The sequence below is a fragment of the Cimex lectularius genome, unplaced genomic scaffold, assembly GCF_000648675.2.
Source record: "Cimex lectularius strain Harlan isolate CLEC.00 unplaced genomic scaffold, Clec_2.1 scaffold429, whole genome shotgun sequence".
Classification (NCBI taxonomy): domain Eukaryota; kingdom Metazoa; phylum Arthropoda; class Insecta; order Hemiptera; family Cimicidae; genus Cimex; species Cimex lectularius.
Window position 1 is genome coordinate 158,268 of NW_019393193.1, and position 20,120 is coordinate 178,387.

Sequence of the window (20,120 nt, forward strand, 5' to 3'; positions counted from 1 at the left end):
TTCATTTTAGGGTGAAAAATCTACTGGAGAAGTTTGTAGCACGAGTAGCAATTCACCCTGTATAGAGAGAGAGAGAGAGAGAGAGAGAATGAATGAATGTCGATTTATTTAACAAATCTATCAAATTTAGATCGCGAACGACCTCTCAATTTGCAATCAATTAATGTTAAACAGTAGGTATCAAATTGTGCTCAAGTGAAAAGGAATCTTATAATTCGTCAAAATAGTGTTTTTTTAGACCCTTCGGAAACACCGAAAGTTGCACAGTGCAGACTGAAAACTTTATGTTAAGTTTTGTATTGAGGAGAAAGAAATTCATGCGAAAAGACTGCCAACAAAACTAAATTGTTCAAGGTTACTCATGTAAGGGATACGTATCCCATATAATTGTTTGACTTTCTCCTGATTTAATAGTGATTAAATACATTTTATAATCAATCAAAACTTTATACAGTTATTGTTGAATGCACGATCGTTTAGCTTACGAAACTGTACTCAGTTTTACAAGTGAGGTAGTTGCAATGATATCACATGATGGGCAATATACCAACGCACAACTAATTAACAAACTCCCACTTGTTGTGGTTACAATTTACTAAAACCATGTATGTATTAATTAATACATTAAATTATTAAATTTGTAATAAATTAAGTTATTTCAAAAAATCTGGTAGAAGATGACCTCAGGATTGCCATACAATTTCTCTACCGATGTGATGATGTATAAATATACATGTGATGTATAAATGTAATTTATTTGGCCAAATTGTATATGTATATATTCAGTTTTAATGTTGTGTAATTAAAAATCAGATTACTGTGTTCTTCCAGAGGTTTTAAATTTTTAATTTTAGTTAAAATCGCATTTTGTCCACATGGATGGCATAGACTGCAGAATCGAAAATTTAAAAAACAAAAAAACCATCGAATGGATTTCATTTCAACCGTAAATTACATTTTGTAAGATCAATTAGGTTTAAAAGAAAAAACAAGGAAGTTATTTACGTCCAGCAGCTGGGGAAGTGGGGGCCCCCCCTAGGTAAAAATTTCTTGTCTAGTTTAACTGAGTCTAGTTCATCCCCGGCGGTCGGAAAGAAATGTCAAATTCTTCAGGATATTTTGAGTTTCCAGTGCGGAGGTTGAGGATTAGATTGTCGACGTTCTGAGATAATTGTGCCCTGTGCCAAAATCAAGACATCCCGCATCTTTTATTTGACTCCTCCTTTCAAGGGGATACAAATCGCTCGTAAGTTTCAACACTGTGAGTCAGCTCTATTTATACGACTTGAACCCACTGCACTCTCGATAAAAGCTCAAGAAAAAAACACCCAAAAATGGCAGAGTTCATAGTTACAAAATAACACTATTACAGGTCAGTTGTCAACTCAGAGATTACAAAACAAAATAATCAATAAAACAAAGTATCTACATTAAAGAAAAAGTTCGAGTTAGTTAATTGTTGTTATAAAATTTCAGTGTACGAGCAGAGAGACTGAAGGAAGTAATTTTTCAATTTGCCCAGTCAGTCTGCTTATGACACCTTGATTCAAAACATTTGAATGAAGAATGAAATTGAAGAAAAATGGCATAAAATGGCACGGTGGTAACGAATAAAAATCTTTATTTATTACTTCCTGTTCATTTAGATCAATATAAACATCCTTTTATCTATATATTTTAACATTATTAAATAGTTTATTTATAGGCGATATTGACGGTGGGGTCACGCCCTCGTAGATCTATTTCTATTAACATCTTAAAAAACTGCAGGCTCACATTGTATTACCCATTCTATAAGGTACAAACCGCAAACTGCCTCATCCAACTGAGCTTAATTGAATCCACGTGAAAAAATTTTTAAATTTGACGGGAAATTTGTGTAAAAATCCATTGGTGAAAACCGATCACGTCACAACGGCAGTGCTATTTTTAGAAGGGAGGAGAGATGTGCACTCGAAAAAAATTTCAAATATCGAAAAGTCTTTCAAAAGAGAGAGAAAAGAAAGAAAAAAGATAAAAGAGTGAGAGAAAGAGAGAAAGAGAGAAAAACAAAGACAGAAAAGCAAAAGTGAAAAGAGATAGAGAAACAGGGAGAGAAAGAGAGGGAGATAGGGAGAGAGAAAAACAGAGAGAGAGAGAGAGAGAGATAAAGTGAGAGAGAGAGCGAGAGAGGGAAAGAGAGAGGGAAAGAGAGAAGAAAATAATAATGAGGGAGAGAGAGAGAGGAAAGAGAGGGAGAGCGAGGAAAAAGCGAAGAAAATAAAAATAAGAGAGTAGGGAGAGAGAGAGAAAGAGAGGGAAAGAGAGAGAGGGAGAGAGAGAGATAAAGTGAGAGAGAGAGAGAGAGCGAGAGAAGGAAAGAGAGAGAGAAACAGAGAAGAAAATAATAATGAGGGGGAGAGAGAGAGGAAAGAGAGGGAGAGCGAGGAAAAAAGCGAAGAAAATAAAAATGAGAGAGTAGGGAGAGAGAGAGGAAGAGAGGGAAAGAAAGAGAGGGAGAGAGAGAGCGAGAGAGGGAAAGAGAGAGAGAAACAGAGAGAGAGAGAGAGAGAGAGAGAGAGAGAGAGAGAGAGAAATAATAATGAGGGAGAGAGAGAGAGAGGAAAAAGAGGGAGAGCGAGGAAAAAAGCGAAGAAAATAAAAATGAGAGAGTGGGGAGAGAAAGAGAAAGAGAGGGAGAGAGAGAGAGAGTGACAGAGAGAGAGAGAAACAGAGAAGAAAATAAAAATGAGAGAGAGGGGAGAAAGAGAGAAAGAGAGAGTGACAGACAGGCTGAATTGATTGATTAATGTTTTATTTATAGTCACCGACTTTGGCCAGCCTTGCATCCAACGACTGTAAATAAAACAAAACGATTTTTAACGGCGAGAGATAGATGTATTAAAGATGGATGAAGAGAGAGAGAGAGAGAGAGAGAGAGAGAGAGAGAGAGAGAGAGTGAGAGAGAGAGTGAGAGAGAGAGGAGAGGAGAGAGAGTGAGAGAGAGAATTAATTAATATCGTTTTATTTAACTAATTTCGTAAATTTAGGTCGCGAACGTTCTCTCTTACAATTAACGAGAAGATAGATAGATAGATTTAACAAATCTATCAAATTTTGGTCGCGAACGACCTCTCTGACAATCAATGTTAAACATTAAGTATCAAATTGTGCTCAAATGGAAAAGGAATCTTATAATTCGGCAAAATTGTTTTCCGCGCGGCTACTTTTCATTTAACCTTCCAATTCTACTTAGGTTGTGACTTTGTCTACGTAAAACATCTCTTCATATGAAAAGTTCATCACGTCATAAGTGAGCATTCGAACATCCACGAAACGTGGAAAGTGGTTCGTCTTAATTTCGTCACAATCTCCGAGGCTGGGAGCAACATCGGTGTTAAAGTTACCTGAAGAAAATGATTTTTAAAAAAGCGGAATTACCAAGACAATTGTGCGATGATAAAGACGCCATTGAACCGTAAAAACCCTGTTGACAAAAATGTTCGATGGGATGGAAATATTGGGGAATCTAATTTTCCCTTCAATTCGACGAGTCACCGTTTACAGAGAGCAAAAAGCGCTTTTTCTCACGCCTAACTTCGTTTCGAAACCAGGGTTAATAATAGTTCATTTTTTGGACTTTTACGGCACATTAAACAAATCTTAATAAACAAGAAGAAAAGGCTTTTTTTAAAGAACGCAAGACTTAATCGCTCAATCAATATATGCTAAGTCATCAAGTTAAGATTTATTAAATTTTTTATGATATATAATTCTTTCTAATAGTAATTTAAATTTTTTTTCAAGTATTTTACTATGTCCTTAGTTTTCCTTCGATTTTAAGCTATGAACTGGCTACTATTCTCCACACTCCCCTGAGTGTTGAGGTCACTGTTCTATTTTCAGCCTTCCTCCCTTTCGCTCCGTTTAATCGCAAAAAATTTGTGAAACATTCACACAAATGGCAATGAATTGCCCTTATAGATTTTTACAGACAACAGACAAGGACTACAACAAAATAATCCTTTCTTAAAAAATCCATTACTCCTCTTCGTCATCAGGACGCAATTTTGGCAATTCTTTAACGCTAATTTTCATCCCACCTATTCCACATCCCAGACCCTTCCCAGACACGACATAGCCCTTTACGACTCTCTCCTCCCCCTAAACCCATCATTCCATTAAAGGTCACACCCATGGTTTGACCTTATCCATCAAATAGCCCTTGGAGCTATCTACTTTCCACCCCAGGAAGTAGACTATAACAATCATAAAGCCCATCTCAAGCCTCAAAAACCTCAGCATCGGGTGTTTTTCTAGACCTAAAGGTGGCCATTCACGATCGCTCCTAGCAGTCCAAACGGAGCGACGCCGTTCCAAAAACCACGTCAATGGCAAAACTGAACTGGCGTGCCCGCCTGTGCCGAATATTCGACCGGTCCAAACTCCATCGCGCCAGTCCAAATATCTACGGCACGACGACGGCATGGCGCGTTCGTGAATGGGAAAACCTGGCGTGAACGGTGGAATATTGGAGCGCTGGCTTGGTCGTGAATGGGAAAATCCGCGTTTTTTTGGCGCAGTCTCCGTCTTTCTGTCACCGAGCAAACATCTCCGTCGTACATTCTTAAAAAGTCAAAAACGTTTATTCTTTATTGGTATTGACATCCAATCGAGATTTTATTGTTGAGGTGATTGAATTGTATGAAAGTTTACCATGTTTATGGAAGTGGTGGACAATGGTTACCACGATAGAAATAAAAGAAATTCGGTCCTCAACCAGTTAATTTTTTTTTGGTAAGGTTGATATGAAAAAAATAGTGTCACGAGGGGATTCGAATCCACGACATTCGGCTAAATACGCCGCTGCCCTAACCACTTGAGCTATCGTGACTTCGATAGTTCGATCCACTCGGACACCAACTCGCCATCTCAACCTACAACCTTTCAAATTTTCTCTCTTTTTGCCAATTTTTGGTGTCGGAGAGGATCAAAGTCACGATAGCTCAAGTGGTAGAGCAGCGGCGTATTTATCCGAAGGCCATGGATTCAGACCCGCTCGTGACACTAGCTTTTTCATTTGAACCAAAACCTTACAAAAAAGATTAAGTAATTGAAAGAAGAAATTTGGTCAATAGAACACTAAATATAATGAAAAAATAAGACTGAGTTTCATCCATCCTTAAATAGTTCCTCTAATCAGCGGGTTCAAGGGAAAGATCATTCATCAAATTGATGTGGGTATTATGGCTTCTGTTCAGGGGCCACTTACACCATTTCTTCTTCGATTTTTTGCTTTTAATATATAAATAAACAGAAGAGTAGCACATCATCCATTTTGAGAAGGTACTTCACTGGTTGACGTTCGAAGCGACTGGCTGTGGAGCGGTCGTGAATGCCCCCTCAAATTTCAGGCACTCCAAATGGAGCTGTACGACTTGGCGCGGTTCCATTTGGAGTGATCGTGAATGGCCACCTTTAGACAAAACTTAGATCGAGAGTGGGACCCAGGCATGCTCTGCATACGCAAGGGCATCCGTCCATGACGTTATCCTAAAATGTAAATATTAACTGGGACATTCTTATCTTCTGTCCACCATGATGAAGCCGTTGTTGTGTAAGGCAGCACACTTGGTACCATCCTTTTTTCAGTATAAATTCCGATACCATTTCCCAAACACATTCACCTCTTCTCACTCGACCACATTAACCTCCTACGTTCTTACCGCAAGCATCAATATTAACAAAATAAAATGTGTTTAAGTTGCGGCGAAACAACTACCATTGATGAACAGGGCCAAAGGATGTAGACATGGCAATCTCCATTGTGTGGAAAGAAGCTCGATTCCTTTCCTAAACCTTGGTGTAATCTTTGATGAGTGGTGACACCCGGGCTTGCTCTGGAACTCAAGGGCATCTTTCCATTCTTTCATTATTCATTCCAAATCAGATTGGTCGCTTAGGTATTTTAAAGTATGAATCGGAATATCCTTTCATCCACTAATCAGAAGCGGTAACAAATCTGCTGGCAAAACATAAGTGTTTTAATACCCGAACAGTACGAAAGGGTTTACATAATTAACTTAATTCCCAGAATATTTAAAAAAAATGAACAACATTCCAGATAAAATTATTTCGAAGGTTAATACTTTCTAACTGATAATCTAATGTTGTTCCAAAGCCAAGCTCGTACAGCAGAAGTTACACAAGTTTAGTAAGGCATGTTCAGAGTGAATTGCCTCTTATATTCTAATTTATATTCATGGGATATGGAATCGTATGACGGTTTAATTGTAATCAAAAAATGCAAATCGCTTAAACGCTCGAGAAACCCAGTTTACGGTGCTAACGTCATTTGAAGCACTGTGGCAAATTGAACAACAGCCCTTATATCAAGTGATATTCACTTTGGGGGAAAATTGTATACACGACAGTTGGAAAAGTTGAAACGTCTTCATTAAAAAATCAACTGAGGAGTGTAAATGGCTTCTTACACCTTTTTAACCTGACAGCCCTTTGCAATCTTCGTTCAGGGTCAATGGGAAAAGTCTTCAGGGTGACTGGTTGGGTCAAAGGATATTGTTAAACCGGCCGTACTATGGGTGCCTGAAGGATAACTTAAATAGTCGAAACACCCAATCGATTTTGGCTCACTTTTCATTCAGTAGTCCACTTTACTCCACTTAATTCCACAAATTGTCATGAGTAAGAAATTGTTTTTCTTCTTCGATGTACCTCCACATCTCAAAGACATTAAAAAATATTAAAAAGCTCCAAAACCCGAGAAAACATAACGACATTAAATGTAAGGGCACAAAATGAATTTTGGAAAATGAACAAGCAGACAGGTCAGACGAAGATCACCTATAGGACCATAACCTATATTTGGGTGAAAAAGTTCAGCATGCTCAAACATCTCACAATGGGCTTTTATAGGGGCTAGACATACTCAACTTGTTTAAGAACCCAAGCCAATAAAGTCATTGCTACTCAACGTCATAAACGAATCAAATCATATGAATGGGATGACAACATAAAACAGACTCAAAATAAACTGATGATTAAAGAACTCTGACCAAAACTTGCAAACCCAATGCTACACCAAAGCAGGGCAAAACTCAAGAGAAAGATAGGTCCCACCGGTCAGTGGAATCAGAGAAAACAACTGCATAACTACATTTAAGGAAGAATTGATAATAGGAAGTGATGAAGAAGAAACTGCCACCTATATCATCTTGAATATAACCTATTGTACTGAGATAAAAGAATTGTAACAATGACAGCCCCTGATCGACTATTTCTTTTCAAAAAATTCGACCGAACCGAACTAAGGAACTGGAAAAAGACACAATAAGGTTGTAGTTCCAAAATCCTGCTTCTTCATCATTAACGGACGGTTATTGTGACTTTTCCCATTCTAAATTCTATTGACAAATTTTGGGTATACTTTCAATTTAATGTTGTGAGATCAGAGTGGTGATGGAATTGCGGTTCGATCTTTTCCGAGCGTTTCGGTTTGCCTATCATCGTTGATTAAGGGTAGTCAGTCAAATGACGTACAACTTTTTAAAAGAAGAATCGAGTCAATTGAACTGAACTAAGGAACTCAAAAAAAGTACGATAAGCCAAAACGCTGCAGTGCTTGGGGAATGCTTTCCCGTATACTCGGTCGTCCTTAAAAGGACAATGAGGATCTTTAACGTCCGCACCTAGGCTATTCGGCCTTATCGGACGTTTTGATTCTCAGCATGAGAGCTGACGCACCTCCACATACGACAGAATGGTGTTACTGCCGCAGCATTGGTGTAGAGGCAGCTCAGCCCCGAACGCCCAAGACAACCTCGCTCCCCGCTTGCCCATTCCGAGTGGACGGGTCTGCATTAAGCATCAGACCGTATGCCGCGCGCATAGGTCTCCCGTGCACTCCCTAGGTAGAGAAGGCCACTCTACCTCCCAGAGTGGAGGGGCTTCCCTAGCGTAGAAACTACCGGATCCGCTCCGGCCGCGGTTTTATTTAAAGTAGAATTGCTAACCACCCCCAGAGGAGACGGTAAAAGCCTCCAATCGAGCTCAGCCTACACCTACATGCAAAGCGTACTCGAGTAGGAGCAACCAATTCACTACCCGTTCCCATCCGCCACTAATCACTCATTCGAGGGATTTTTCAGTATAATCATTACGTCCTCAACGCTTATACGCTGCCGTCCGATCCGCCGTATCCCGTGAGGCCATGCTTATAACTATAATCATACGCAAGTTTCGTGCGAAGGTCACAGATAGAAGACAGCGTCTTCTTTAAGTTCCCGCCAGGGGCGTCACCACGAACCACTACGAATCCATTCCCAGTGTAACAGGGGCTGAATTTTGGAACATTTCTGTTACCCCGGAGTACAGATGGTTATGCACCCTCCCCCGTCTACGCAGACAGGATCTGGTACCCTAACCCTCGTGTGCCTCTGATGCCGACCCGAGGCCGACACGAGTATAGCTTGTGCTTTAGAGAAGTTGCCACGCCCTCAGGGCTGCACCGTTATTTTGCGCCCCGACACCACCCCTTGTAACCAAGGGTTGGGAGGGGTCACAGGAAAGAGTGAAGAAACCTGGATTGAGAGGGGGACGTGGATGAGGACACGAGGAGCACCTTTTCAGGGCCCCGAGCCTTAACCACATTATACCACCGTCGTCGCTGTAGTGCTTGGGGAATACCAAAACCCAGCTTCCTATCATCATTATTAAAGGACAGTGACTTCACCCACTCCAAACTCTACTGACAATTTTTCGCTGTACTTTCTTTTAAAGTTGTGGGGGCGGAGTGATGATGGAAATATCGTTGGTTGAAAAAAAAAAAAAAAAGTGGTGTGTTTTCATCAAAATTATTGCAATTTGTTTTGATGTTCCAGGACTATAATAAAAGAGTTTTGAGTAGTACTTAAATCCTTTGTTCGTGACACCTTAAAAGCGCTTGAGCAAATAATGCCACTCATTTTATAAAACCTGCTCTTGACCTACAAGCCAGTTCAGAAATTACCTGGAAATTCACAATTCCCTCAAGCATAAGAGGTGGTTTATGTGAGTAGGGGGTAAAATCTTGCAAATTTCACTTTGAAAAAGATATGAGATAGAAAAATCTCACTTATGAAAGTGATCGATAAGATAAGTTTTAAACTTCTGACTTACTTTTGCTTTTATTCCTTGTCCTAATGAACATAGTTTCTCTCACTCCTGGCGACTCTTATCTCTGAAATATCTCAAGAGGGCGTTTAAAAGCAATAAGAATTCTTCAAGATACCGCAAGGTTGAAAATACGTGAACATGAATAGACAAAGCGGTAGAGAAATAAAAACGAGAATAAAAGAACACTTGCCTAAATCGAGCAAATTTTCGGAATTTAAGAACCATCTAAAAGAAATAAAACATAATTTCAATTCAAATTTAAATACAAGAGTGTTACATAGTTTCAACAAAGGGAATGAACTAGATTGGTTTGACAAATTTGAAATTAAAAAATGTAAAATTGAACATGGTGATAAATACATTAATAATATAACAGATTTTGACCTACCTCCCAGTTTAAATATGTACATAAATAACATTAAAATTCCAAAAAATTAAATTAATTATTCTAATTGTTATTATTTTTATAGTAATTTAATAATATTAAGGCATCATCCTAATTTTCTATCTTTTATCTTTAATCACTAATTTATAATTAATATCTTACAGTATTTACTATTATAATATTTATTTGTGTTATAATTTCCGCGTTTCCCACGTTCAAATTGAGCGCCATTAAAAAAATCAGCTGCTAATTGGAACGTCGCGTTGGCGGAGGTATCAGCGGGTTCACTTTGGCAATTCATGTCGAGAGACGTGGTTGTAGAAGTCCTTCAACCTGATGATGAGCTAAAAGGCTCGAAATCCGGATCGTTCCAAAACAACTTACTGTGAGTAGGAACTATCTTTTTAAAAAGGATTGAACACCACACGCACTCCATCATTTATCATTTCTATGAATCTGCAAGTGGTACGTGAGATTCAAAAGAATTTTATGCCTTACTTAGGCCAAATATTTGAAGAACTGTGTGGTGATTAGTGACCGTTAGTCTATGATTATTCGGAAATCGTGAGATGCACAGAAAACAAACACTTTGAGCCCTGAAAATGATCTCAATAAAGATCGAAACGTTGGCACGATAAAGAAAATGTTTTTCTGAAACCTAGGTCACACCAGCCCACATCTCACGATTTCCGAATGATTTGAAGAACGTTGTATCTGTCGTAAAAGGAAAATACACGTAGTGAATACTGAACGATCAGGCTGACTCAAGCCCAATTTCCGTCCACAATTACTGTAACATGTCTAAGAATAGTAATGCTTTTCGGATATGAGTTGAAAGTATTTTTTCTCTACAAGAAATAAAAGGCGGACAAAGTTTCTTAAAGCACCACCTTTATAAGTTTTGTCTGAGCTTCCACCTTATCAAAATTGAAACATTTCTACGTTTCTAGAAGCTCGAACAATATCAAACGGATAATCCGGTTTGTCTATAGTTAGAAATGGAAACCCCGATTATTTCTTAATGAATAACTCATGGTATGTTATACGTTTTTATTGATTTCTCACTATATTTCACCAATAAATAGATTCCCTTCACAAAGAAGACATTTGGATCTACGGTAATATTTTTATTAAACTGAAAGACGTTTTTGTTTAAATTTCTATCTGCTCGAGTCCATAGCGAGGAATTAGCCTTCATCACCGTATTCTGATAAATGGTAATGAATTTGTAATTTGATATATTTGTAGATAATTGTATAAATTGGTACAGATAGTAAAACAATCTGAATTGGCCATTGTTACATTTGTCGCGTTAAGGATCCAAATTTGGGGGCCGCGGTAGCCGAGAGACTCTCTGCTCGTAGACCCCGCGGACGTGGGTTCAATTCCCGCCGTCGCCTCTGGCCCTTTTTTCACGATCCCTTCCCCCCAAAACGAATACGCATAACATATTGTCTGGCATTGGCTTATATGCATAGTACATAAAGCAAAAAAAAATCACTATAATCATACAATTCACGCTAATTTTTCTATAAAATCGTTGAACAAAAAATTCAGTGATTTTTGACTTTTTTGCTGAAATTTCATGTTTTAGCGGGATTGTGAGTACTGGACAGTTTTACCCACACTCCTCTCAGGCACTCTCACCACTGGTCTTTGGCCCTGGTGGACCATAAGACGTCACTATTCTCTTCTCCTACCATGTTTTTTTTTTTTTTTTTTTTTTTTTTTTTTTTTTTTTTTTTTTTTTTTTTTTTTTTTTTTATTTTTAAACCATGGGGTTTGAAGAGAGTAGCGACCACCCTTATATATTCTTGTGACGTTATGATTTTTGACCATATAACAATATGACGTCACAGATTTTTCCATCATAGGTTTTGGGTTGGGAACAGACCTTGTTTTACATTATTGTGGCCTGACGTTTCTTTTTCTTCAATCATCATGGGATTTGACGGGGGTAGTGACCACACTACTTTTTTCGTTTGACCTCACGGATTTTTTCCTTGAAACCATCAGGTGTTGAAAAGGGCAATGACCTATTTTTTGGCATGTGACCACAGTTTTCTCTTTCTCCCATCATTGTAGGGTTTGACGAAGGTAGAGACCTCCCTTTTTTTACCGTGGGACGTCACTCTTCGTTTCCTTTCTAGCACCATGGGGTTTGTCGAGGGTAGTGACCACCTTTTTTTGCCGTGTGACGACGGGGATTTTTCTTCCCTCCACCATCATAGGGTATGAAAAAGGAAGTGACCCCCCCTTTTTTTTTGACATTTGGCGTCACTTTTCTCTTTCTTCCATCATCCTGGGGTTTGACGAGTGACGGGTAGTGGACACCTTTTTTTCGCATGACGTCACTGTTCTTTTCCGGTGTTTGTCGAGGGTAGTGGCATTAGATAGTTGAAGTGGCATTTTCTTCATAAACTCAATTGTTCTTTAATTATAATGTAAATATTAGACCACAAATTTGAGGAAGACGTGAAAAAAACCGTAAGAGTCACGACACCTCCTAATTGTGGATAATTGTAGCTGAACTGACCTATTTGGATATTTGAACCTATGGAACCTACAAGCCATCTAATAGCAAACTAGCAATTCACTTTAATCAAAAGCTCCTTTTACCACTTCTATCTACAATACCTTAACCCTTTGTTAAAATAAATCTCTCCCAACCCAGCCCTCCATTGGCCGGCCTTACGTTTTCCGGGTGCTGCGTAGTGATTTAAAAAACCTACAAGCGATCAGTTATAAAAAGAAATTATTCAATCTCTTAGATATTTACATTTTTAAATGGTAGAATCCCTCTCAAATATCACTGGTAAATTGAAATGGAAATTAATATTTTAGAAAGCCTGGGCTTTATTTGAGCCGTCTTTAATCAAAAAAGTTCCTGAGGAAAAAGAATCACCGAACATTAAGATCTATTTGCTCTAGTGACGCAGAATTTCCATTTATTTTACATGGACAAGAAATTGATTATGTAAAGTTCGTTGGTAGGAGACTCAAAAAATTAGGTTTGTACAAGAGAAACCTATAATCGATGTGGGATAAATTCGGTATTCCGAATTTGAAAAATTTCAAAATTTGGTTCAGATGTTATGAAGGTGAGAAGGAAAAAGAAAGAAATAAGATTGTTCAATATTGCTGTTAGAATGGACAGCTAAGAGCACATTTAGCAATTTATTAAACAACACAATACATCTTGTATTGAAATGGGCCGTGTTAAAATTATTCAAAATATTAAGTTTTTTTAAACAAATATTATATATTTAAAATAAGTATTTCAAACCACAAGGCAAAGTTCCTACTTTACTTCCTTCAGTGACTTCTTTTTCTGAGTTTGCAAATTATTCATGAACTTGGCTTAGCTTTTGCATGAATTATCTTAGAACGTAGAAGTTTTTGAAGTCTTATTCTTTCGGGAAAAAAAGATCTCTGGCTTTTATTATAGAAGTATAATATGACTGAGAGCCAAAGAAAATCTTCAGTTCAAAAAGTCCTTGTCAAAGGAATGTAGAAGTTTTCTACAAGGATGACAAACAAGACTAGTTCAATTATTCAAGGACAGAAATTGAGAGAACATCCGTGCTCGAGTGAATTTGGTCATTTTCAAACACTGCTGGATATAGTGATTTGTTTTCGTTACCCTTCTATGCCAGTCTTTTTTATAAATGTAATTTTCTCTACATTTTCTACAATTGTTTTTGTCCTTTTATTTAAAATGTTTTGCTTGAAAATATTTTTCTTCCCCCGAAAGACAACCGATTTTATAACAATTTTCACATCAGATCTGTGTTTTCTCGGACAAATAGAACAAACTTTTAGTATAAGACCAGTACAGAAGTTTTCAAATACAAGGACCAATATTTTTTTTAATAGTTGTCAGATAAGCATCTTTGAGAATGCCAAAAAGCAAATTTGCATCCCTTATGAACGAGTGGTTCATTCACAGCAAATCGGTTGAAAGTTTAAAGAACAAACTATGACCGAAAACAGGATGGTGAAAGCTTTCAGGGAAGATAATTATTTTTATCGTTAGATAGTATTAACTCAAAATTACTATTACTACAAATCTATTACCATTTTTTCTCACTGACCTGCTTTTCGGGTATGATTTTTGTATTACAATTTGTTTCTCTCGAACAATAGATTTGATTGGTTGAAGATGAAAGCTTCGAGGGAAGATAATTATATTTAATATTTCGATTGCAATAACTCAAAATGGATAACATTATTACCACTACAATTAATTAAGGTTTTTAGTTGAGATAAAAAAGTCAATGGCACGAGCGGGATTCGAACCCACGATCTTCGGCTTGATACGCCGCTGCTCACCTGAGCTATCGTGACCTCGATCCACTCGGACACCAACTTCCTATCTCAACCCCACCTTTTGAATTTTCCCTCCTTTTTGCCATTTTTCAAATGTCCTTTTTTATCTCAACTAAAAACCTTAATTAATTGTAGTATATTAATTGGTCAAGCGGACCACGAAATTAGTGAATTTAATTATTAAAAATGAAGTATACTTCACTAAAGCTCTCCGTGGCCATTTCATTTGTCGTCGAGAATCCAACCCGATTACATGACATTTGAAAAATCGCAAAAAGGAGTGAAAATTCAAAAGGTGGGGTTGAGATAGGAAGTTGGTGTCCGAGTGGATCGAAGTCACGATAGTTCAAGTGGTAGAGCAGCGGCGTATAAAGCCGAAGATCGTGGGTTCTAATCCCGCTCGTGTCTTTGACTTTTTTATCTCAACTAAAGACCTTAACTAATTGTAGTATATTAATTGGTCAAGCGGACCACGAAATTAGTGAATTTAATTATTACCACTTTTCTCAATGACCTTTTTTTTCCCTCGGTGCAACACAAATTTACCACGTTAAGGCTTAGCTAATCCCATGAGTCCTTCAATGTATCATCATGTGTATTGGCAACACTGATTTTTTTCAGGACCAATGTAAATCTCCATCTTGGTCTCTTCTATCTCTCTCACTCCGCGTCTGCATATTTTATCGAACGTTAAATTTAGCAAAGATAAAAAATTTCATATACAATATATAATTTAACCCTTTCTTGACCAGAGATGTTTCAGAGCAATGCGGACTTTAGCCATTTTGTTTAAGGTTAGCGGAAACCCCGGTGCCCGTGTATTGGCAACATTGATTTATTTGGCGCCAATTTAACCACTCTATCACTAAACTCACGGGATTTCTCGCTAACCTTTTAAACAAATTACCAATGTTCATCTTGCTACGATTAGGCCATAAAGTGTTAACCTGCAAAGAATTATTAGTACGGTCATACGTACATCCTCAAAAAGATTTAGCTTGATAATTGAAACAATCAACATATCACTTATCTCTTCTATTTGCCAATAGCAAACCTTATTTACATTCATGTTGAATTATGTTTGTTTTCAGTTGATGCAATGCACACCCATCTACGTCGGATGTGACTACCCGGAAAATTACAACCAAGGAACGGTAAGTTAATAAAACTTGGTTTACATAATTTTTAAAAATTCAATATAAAGTATAACAGGAGCGCATTGGTAAAATTGGGAGACGGTTTGAAACTTTTTCATTTCCTGTTTCCTGATCATGTCGCAGTGCAAGTAAGGCTTACATATTACATACTCATCATTTTATTTTATTTTCTGCCGTTATACCATTGCATAAATATTGCCATCGTAAATCTATATGTCAACGGGTGAAACTTAAATATTCCGATAATCACTTTTTATCCAAAACATCCCTCCTTACTGAAATTAAAATTTTTAATTAACCCTTAAAACTGAACCGTATAAAAACAAAATTAAAACAATACTTTTAATTAAACTTTCTAGTTAAATTTGATAAAGCGAAAAGGTTAATGGAAAAGCCCAAAAATAAATCGAGCCCAGACATTTTCCTTGAATGTTAATGATAGGAAATAACTTGTAAATTTTAAAGTTTTAATTATATTTTACATTAATAGATTAATTAGTTTAGCCGGTTCATGAATGTTTCACAGATCTCGAGATTGTCTGTGGAATTTTCTAAACCTTCTCTGAGGAAGAATGAACTCCTTTATGTCATAAATTTAATTAAATTTTAGACAGCTTTTAACTTTTTTTGGAGGGAAAATGTTGAATAAGGATTTTAGAAATACGTTCCTCCACGTCGATTTATATAAATCTATTGTGGAACCCCTGTAAATTATATTCTAACCATACTTTGTAAAGGGCACATTTTATTATTAGTCTGAAAAAGGAGACAGCGGTAGTAGAGGGGTTAAGGCGTCAGACTCTCCGCTAGTAAATCCTGGGGTCGTGGGTTCGATTCCCACCGTCGATTCTGGACTGTTTTCTGATGCCTAAGGGGACCGGTGGCCGTAATTGAAAAAACTTGACACGGCACTCATCAATGGGGCAGGATCGGATCTCAGCGACCCTGAATTTGGTCCGACCCCCTTCGATGAGTTTCTTCGTTGGAATAACACCGGCACACCGGGTGCTCACATTCACAGGCTTGATGCGAGCTACCAACAATGGAGCCAGGAAGGAAGTTCAATAAGCTGTATAATACAGCTGCAGTCCTCATTGGGAAATCCTCCAGTTTCTGGTATCCATAAAAAAAAAAGAAAAAAAAATTGCCTTTACAATGTAACCTGCCTAATGCTTCACATTCATGAAGGATATGTACCGATGTCTCTGGTTCATCTTGACAGTATCGGCATGTTTCTGTCTCTGCTTTACCCATTTTAGGGTGTTAGTTAAGATGGAAGTGGCCGATATAGAGGCCTATAAATTTCCAAATCCTGCCTACAGAAGAGGCCTTCCTTCGCCTTTCTTTTTGCGAGATTTATAAATCTCTTAGGTTGTGTCATATCTGGTGAGGTCTAGTGTTTGAGTTTTTCTTTCTCAAACCAATTTTCCAGTTCTAGCTTAAGTACACACTCCCGAGCACCCAGTTGTGGCTCTGGCCTCCTGGATGAGTGGGTATTTGATCAGCCTGTTTATTTCCTTCTATATCTTCTATTTCCCAGAACCCACTTTAAGGTCATCTTCTTGTGAGTTGCAAGAGCCATTAGACAATTTAGGAACTCCCTAATAGGTTTTGAGTTGAAATCGCATTCAGTGCCTTTATTGCTGTTTGACTGAGTGTATGGAAAGCTGTGCACCTTTCATATGTTTCTTTATTCACTCCTGCACAACGAATTAGTATTGCCTGAACCTCAGCTTGGAAAATTGTTGTTACTGTTGTTTCATCTTCGATGCAACTGTGTAACATATTAGAGCCCACTCTTGAAAATTAGAGCTACCTTTCTTTCAATATACTTTATTACCTATGACCACCTTGGAAGGGTCTGTCAAAGTTGTGTTTTTTCTCTCATTTTCTGTGGTATCGTTATAACCATCTCATTTAATTCCCTTCAGAATTTTGTGATGGTTCCACTTCATTGTGCCTCGTGAGTAGGTTGGCCTTCAGAAGCCACCTTTCCTATTTAAATATGTAAAGGTGAAAGGTCGAGTGCTGTTTCCATTGTTGTAGTGGAGCAGGTATGCATTACCCTTGTTATATTAAGACATGCTAGTCTTTACAGACTATGTACTTGTTATGTGTCTTCTTGTACAGAGCTAATACTAGAACTCCAACCAAGGTTCGGACAGTTCTGGTGTGTAACGAATACGGATCCTAGGGTTTATTCCTCAGCTTTTGCTGCATAACCTCTATCCTCTTCGAGTTAAATTAAATTAAGCAGGATTAGTGTTAGGGAAGGGTAACGCTAGATTAGATAGGGGATGGGTTATGTTAGGTAGATTAGTGATTGGGCAAATTTAGGTGGGGTTAGTGTTTTAGGGTCGGGTTCTGTCAGGTTATGTAGAGTTAGTGTAAGAAAGGGAAGGGGTATGTCAGGTTAGATAGATTTAGAGTTTAGGGACCGGTCAAGATAGATTGTGTTGTTAAGTTAGGGAGGGCTCCGAATCATGAAGCATCAAAAGAGTTTGGCTACTATAACTAAAGACAAATCAACTAAAGTTAATACCTTTCAATTAATTAAGGTTCTTTTTAGTTAAGAAAAACAGTTAGTGTTACAAACGGGATTCGAACCCACGATCTTCGGCTAGATACGCCGCGGACCTCGATCCACTCGGACACTAACTCAACCCCACCTTTTGAATTTTCCATCTTTTTGCCATTTTTCAGTTTTTCTTAATTAATTGAAATTCTTAATTAATTGGTCAAGCGGACCACGAAAACTAGTGAATTTAACAAATTAAAATGAAGTATGCCTTCACTAAAGCTCTTCATGGCCATTTCATTTGTCGCCGAGCATCAAATAGATTACACGACATTTGAAAAATGGCAAAAAGGAGGCAAAATGCGAAAGGTTGTAGGTTAGATGAGGAGTTGGTGTCCGAGTGGATCGAAGTCACCGTAGCTCAAGTGGCAGAGCAGCTCGTGACACTGACTTTTTTATCTCAACCAATGCCTTACATAAAGGTTAATTAATTGAAAGAGGATATTTGGTCAATCGGTCCACGAAATGAATGGACTGAACAGAATATTTTTCGAAAGAGTGGGGGGAGTCAGAAATTCCAAGAGTGTCGGGGGGGGGGGTAATCGAACCCACGTCCGTATATATGCCGATATTATACCTAGAGACTCCAGCCAAAAATTAACATTTTTTAAAAACTACAAGCTTCGTAGTACACTGACTTTTTATCTCAACTAAAAAAAACCTTAATTAATTGAAAGATATTAATTGGTCAAGCGGACCACGAAAACTAGTGAGTTTAAAGTTGAAAGTTTAGGTTTCTCGATTTTTTTCCCGACAACGCCTAAATATATATTTTTCTTAATAGGAGGAGAGAAGTAAAACTCTACATGTATTCATCTGTAATAAAATAATTGTTTTGTAATTCTTATAAGCCACGTTAAATAAATTCTCTCAAAATCATTTGAGTCGAGTGCTTTTATTTAATTCACGATGGTTTAGTTATAATGAAGTGGAAAAGGGTGGAATAAGCTGATGAAATTATATTTAAACAAATGCTTTCACAATTTAATGAAAAATTTGTTTATTCATTATTTCAAAATTAATTATTGGCCGTCCCGGCTTAGAATTTGATTAACGTAAATTGTTAAAAATGCCTCCATTTTCCGCAATTAATGTCAAATTAAGACCCGCAAGAGGATTTCCACAGATACCCGCACTATGCGGCGAATGGTGAAACAATAATGGCATCATAGAATATAGTCGGAACTTTGTAGGAATTGTAGAACAATGGGATTCGTCCCACCCTCTTTCTCACCCTCTCTCCTTCATTACAGTACCGATGCGTGGTATTCGGGGGATGATGACAAAGCTATTCATTTGTCATTGCTTACCCCTTTCATCTCCGAAACGAACAAAATAATTAACGGTATCCACTACTTGAATTTTCTCGATCATTGACGTTTTATTGAAGTCGTGTTGGTTCAAAATACGAAGTCCTAAATAAAAATTATATCGAACTTGAAGCACAAATCGTGAAATTTCATGTCCTCCCTGATTCTAATCTCGAAGGCGTCGAGGAAAGGCGTCATTTCTCCCTTCCATCCGAAAACATATTTCAAAGGGCTGCGATCACTTACATGTCTGAGGTATTTTGTAGTGAAGAAAATGACAGATCATCGATTGGTCGGGAAGGGTCCCATTCCTCTCGCCCTTTTATTTCCAGTCTATCTATCTTTTTTCCTGAAAAGGGGAATCAACGAGGGTGAAGCGCACCGCGATTTGAAAATATCACCCTTAATTTGTCGCCTCCCGAATACCAGAGAAACCGGGGGGGTATTAATTTTTTATTTATCACACCTGTCCATTTTAGAAAGTTTAACCCCATTCATTTTATTTACTTCACCAGGAGATTCTTCTGTAGTCACATATAATACAGTAAAAATTTCAAATACTAAATAATTTTCACTAAATAAGTGGTTTAGAAATGTTTTTAAGGTGACAATAATAAGTAATTCAATGTCAGCATAATTTTTTATATTTCAAATGTTGAAATAAAACTAGATTTTTTGCACATACAGGAGTGGAAGAATACGTAAAAGCGTATGCTTTTCTAGGTTAAGGGGCAGCTGCATCACTAATAGTTCCTTAAGCCAGGAACACACTTATCCGATGCTACGCCATGCGACGCTACCCGATGCTACCCGGCGCCTTGCCACGTTTTGGTGGGGTGTGGACATCTATCCGACGCAAGCACACGTCGCGTACAGTCCACAGCGTTTATCACAATAATCACCATCACAATCGCAACGCATCTTTTGTTTTTAATGCACTATTTTGAGCAATACCTTGTAATAAATTGTTTTTAAATTTTATGAGCACAACCATCTAATAAATTGTTTGTTAAACTTAATTGTTTTAAATAAAGTTACTCCTAACCATCTAATTAAACAATGTTTATAAAAACTTATGCATTTTTGATCTCGTTTAATTCGGTTTACATTAAAATAACATGTTGTAATTAATATAACGACACAATTACATGTACATAGTTTGAAATAAACTACAAAAATATGAGTGTCCTGTTCTGATGCTACCCGAC

At 37.6% G+C, this 20,120-nt stretch overlaps 1 long non-coding RNA gene across 2 annotated transcripts; it reads left to right on the plus strand.

Moving 5' to 3' along the window:
• The first annotated feature begins 1,022 nt into the window (after window positions 1-1,022).
• On the plus strand, window positions 1,023-19,722 carry LOC112128122. Of its 2 annotated transcripts, none has more exons than XR_002910871.1 (3): window positions 1,023-1,246; window positions 14,959-15,021; window positions 19,600-19,722. It is a non-coding gene; the product is annotated as an uncharacterized LOC112128122 (long non-coding RNA). The 2 variants fall into 2 exon arrangements; XR_002910872.1 differs by having other exon boundaries at window positions 19,636-19,722.
• Window positions 19,723-20,120: the final 398 nt, after the last annotated feature.